The 4,120-nt window shown below is 51.1% G+C and overlaps 1 pseudogene; it reads right to left on the bottom strand.

The window, feature by feature from the left end:
* Positions 1–2,628: 2,628 nt before the first annotated feature.
* LOC104990995 lies at positions 2,629–3,140 on the bottom strand (annotated as a pseudogene).
* Positions 3,141–4,120: the final 980 nt, after the last annotated feature.

Below are 4,120 nucleotides of genomic sequence, written 5' to 3'. Positions count from 1 at the left end.
GAGCAATGGAAGGAGAAAGCCAGGGATGACTCTCCAGGAAAAGGAGCCGTCCAAGGGGCGGTCTAGGGGAGAGGGGACTCCAGGCAGGGGCGTCAAAGGCAGGAATGAGCTTGACTTGTTTGAGGGACAGAGCAAAGGTCCCTGTGCCTGGAGGGACAGGAACATTCGTGCTGGTTCTCGAAGAGTGAGTTTGCTGGGCAGCCCTGGAGATAGAAGGGCTTGGGGTTTGCCTGGTAGGACCAGGCACGGTAAATGCTTTTCTTTCATAGGAAAGAATAAACAAGCGGGTATAGCCAGGAAATCCCTAGAAAAGAATCAGGGTGAGGGAGGGCAGGGAAAGGGCTAGGGTCCATCCCTCCGCCCACACATCCACTCACCCACCCATCGGTGGGTCTACCAGATCTAACACGTGTTGTGAAGGGCCTCCAACACTGGGCTCAGGGCAGGTGGATGAAGGTCAAGGTGGCTTCTCAGCGAGTGGGGAGAAGATGAACGGCTTAATCCACGGCTTTGAGGCAGCTGGAGAGCCATGTGGACAAGGGTAAGATCGGATCCACTCTTCACAACAGACGTCAAGTGGATCAGAGGTGAAACCATACAAGTGCTAGAAAAAAGTAGGATGACCTCCCTTACAACCCAGAATAGAGAACGCTGACAACCATGACGCAAAGTCCAAAAGCAATGAGCCAACGGTGAACAATCTGCCTGCGTAAAATTTAAACATTTGCATGGCGGAACACAGGGCTTCCTTGGTGGCTCAATGGTAAAGAACCCATCTGCCAACGCAGAAGGTACGGGTTTGATTTCCTGGATTGGGAAGATCCCCTGGAGGAGAAAATGGAAACCCACTTCAGTATTTGTGCCTGGGAAGTCCCACGGACAGAGGAGCCTGGTGGCTACAGTCTATGGGGTTGCAAAGAGTCGGACACAACTGAGCAACTGAACAAAAAACAAACGGCACAACACAGCGTAAGCAACATCAGAAGACGCACAGAGTGCTCACACCTAATATCACGGACGCAGGGCTAAAATCACTGATGCACGAGAAGTTCAGTCACCTACAGGAAAATGGGCAAAGATATCAATAAACAGTTCCTAGAAGAAAAAAATGCAAATGTCTCTTTAAACGTATATAAAGGTGTCCGAGCATGGTCTTGTGAAAGAAAAGTGAACTGAAATAACACTGAGGTTTCATTTCTCTCTTGTCAGATGGATCACAGTCCAAAGGCCTGACCACTGGCTGTGTTGGTATTCATATTGATTACAAGGTGGGAAGCAAAATGGTGCTGGCCATTAAGAATTGGGACTGGAATTAAGAACATCTAGTCAAGCTATTGCAATTGACCTGAGAGGCACTGGCCCCACCCCTAAGACTGCGCCCAGGACCAGCTGGGAAATGTACGACAGGCAGGCAAGGCGTCCACGGTGGTTACTCGTGGTGACAACAAAGACTGAAAACTCCCGAGTCCTGGTCCAGGGAGATGGCGTGCGCCCCCGGGAAGGTGTAGGGACGCTCACAGCGGCATCCTGACAATGTTAGGAGAACAAAGTGAGGTGCTGGGCAGTGTCCAGAGAAGGCTGGAGAGAGAGTTGGTAAGTAGACATCTGTGTGCTTCTTGTATTGATATTTTCCAAAAGGACCACTGGAGGGGCAAACCCCAGCCTGCTCAGAACTGCGGCAGTGGGGGCGGGTGGGTGGGAAGCAGGAGAGGCAGGACCAGAGGCAAGCCTGGGGAGGGACCCCTGGGGTGGGTGCTCCCCTTCCACAGCCACACACAGGCTTTTGTAAATGAGATCGCGAAGGATCAGGAAGCCATCCCGACAACTCGGACACACGCAGAAACGATGGGAACCCCACGTGGTCGCACTGGTGCAGCAGATCTTCACACGGCTGTGAAAACGCAGTGACTGCACGTGGCGTCTCAGTGAGATGTGTTCTAAGGATGAAATCATCTTTATTTATTTTTTTAAGAAGTTGAATATTTTATTGTTTACTGTCCTGCAAGGCTGTTGCTTCACTGTATAAAAATGGCAGCAGCAAACACAGCATATTGCAAAATTAAGACAGTAATGTTCTGCATGGGACACTATGCAACTAACAAACTTTTCTCCACTGGCAGTTATTTCTAATTTTGACCCAAATCCAAGGATAGCTGTAAGCAAGTTACAATGTCATATAAGGTTTAAGATAACCATGTTATCCTTGAATTACATAATTTTTGTAATCAGTTTTATCAGAGATAATTTTAGGAATTCTGAATATTATAATTGGAGCCTAGCCTAAAAATCTGCAGGATGCTGTGGTAAAAGATGCACAGTGTTTATCTGAAGTCATTAGAAAGTTAAGGGGTATTTTCTTCAGGAAACATTGTTACAAGTAGTTTCTTTTACTAAAAGTTGTTCTTTAAATATCTGCTGCTGCTGCTGCTATGCCGCTTCAGTCAGATCCAACTCTGTGCAACCCTATAGACGGCAGCCCCAGGCTCCTCCGTCCATGGGACTTTCCAGGCAAGAGTACTGGAGTAGGGTGCCATTGCCTTCTCCACTTTCAATATCTATCCACCACTAATTGAAGACAACTATGCTAGATTAAGTTGTTTCAAAGCAGTTTATTTAGGGGCTCCATTTTCACTCCTCAGTAGATTTTATGTATTTCTCATATGCTGCTTCACTCCTTAGTTCACCTAGTTCTGAAGGGTTACTGAATGTCATCTTGATCAGCCAACCATCTTCATAACAAGACTTGCTGACAAGTCCTGGATTTTCTGCTAGAGCTTTATTAATTTCAGTCACTTCTCCTGATAGAGGAGAATAGAGTTCACTAGCAGCTTTCACACTTTCCAAAGCACCAAACTCTTGTTGATTCAACTTTGTCCCAACTTCAGGCAGACTAAACAACATCTCCCAAAGCTTCCTGTGCAAAATTGCTGGTTCCCACTGTTCCAACACCATTTTCTGTTGTTACCCATTCGTGTTTTTCTGTGAATTTCCGCACCGACAGCAGAGCAGGGCCGGTGCGCAGCGCCCGGGGCACCCGCCCGCAGTTCCCAGGGCCGCAGCGAGCAGGGCGCGCTGGGTGCCGAGATGGCGTGCAGGCTGCCGACCGCGGCCCGCACGCTCCGCACCTCGCGTAGCGCCATGTTCGCACGGGTGCCCGAAATAATCTTTAAAAAGGTCTTCTATGAGAAAGGACCAGAAGGAGGGTAGTTAAGGAAATTCTCTCTTCCCAGACGGGAAACAGGGATGGAGACAAGACACCGCCCCCCGCTCCCCATTTGTCGGAATCCTCTCCCAGGCAGGGCACAGAGAAGGAGGAGGTAGATGGTCCCCGCGTCGGCCTGCCACTGAGAGAGAAGCAGCTTGGGGAGGCCTCTGGCCTCTGCTCACCAGGCGTCCAGCTGGAGGTTCCCCGCTAGCTCTGAGGTGCTTCCGCCGGGCTCTGGGCTCCGGGTGGAATGACCGAGGGGACAGCAGATACGCGGGGGTATCCAGGACACTCCTCCTGTGTCCCCTGGCCAGGGGCCTGGCTGAGGCTGGGGCAACGCCCAGAATCCTGCAGGTCAGACCCTCAGGCTGGTCCTCACCACCTGTCCCAGAACCTGGCCCTGGCCTGGTCAGGGCGATGGGGAGGGGAGCTTGTTGGGCAGCAGTGGAAGCAAAGCAAGGGCCTGCAACTTGGCATCAGCAGAGAGAGTGGAAGTCACGGGTAGGGGCAGGGAGAGAGAGAACAGCCAACACGGACAGGACTGCAAGGAGATCCAACAGGTCCATCCTAAAGGAGATCAGTCCTGAATGTTCACTGGAAGGACTGACGCTGAAGCTGAAGCTCCGACACTTTGGCACCTGATGCGAAGAGCCGACTCATTCAGAAAGACCGTGTAGTGGGAAAGATTGAGGGCAGGAGGAGAAGGGGACAACAGAGGATGAGATGGTTGGATGGCATCACCGACTCAATGGACATGAGTTTGAGCAAGCTCTGGGAGTTGGTGATCGACAGGGAAGCCTGGCGTGCTGCAGTCCATGAGAGGCTGAACAGCAGCACACGATGGGAGGGGGCCCTTACTTCCTGGGAAGCTCTGTGCTGAGGGCTCCCCATCAACGTCGCCCGTGTTTCCTGGAT

Source organism: Bison bison, unplaced genomic scaffold (genome assembly GCF_000754665.1).
Source record: "Bison bison bison isolate TAMUID 2011002044 unplaced genomic scaffold, Bison_UMD1.0 scf7180017847480, whole genome shotgun sequence".
NCBI lineage: Eukaryota > Metazoa > Chordata > Mammalia > Artiodactyla > Bovidae > Bison > Bison bison.
Note: the sequence above shows the minus strand (reverse complement) of the source record. Positions and strands in the feature narration are given on the sequence as shown.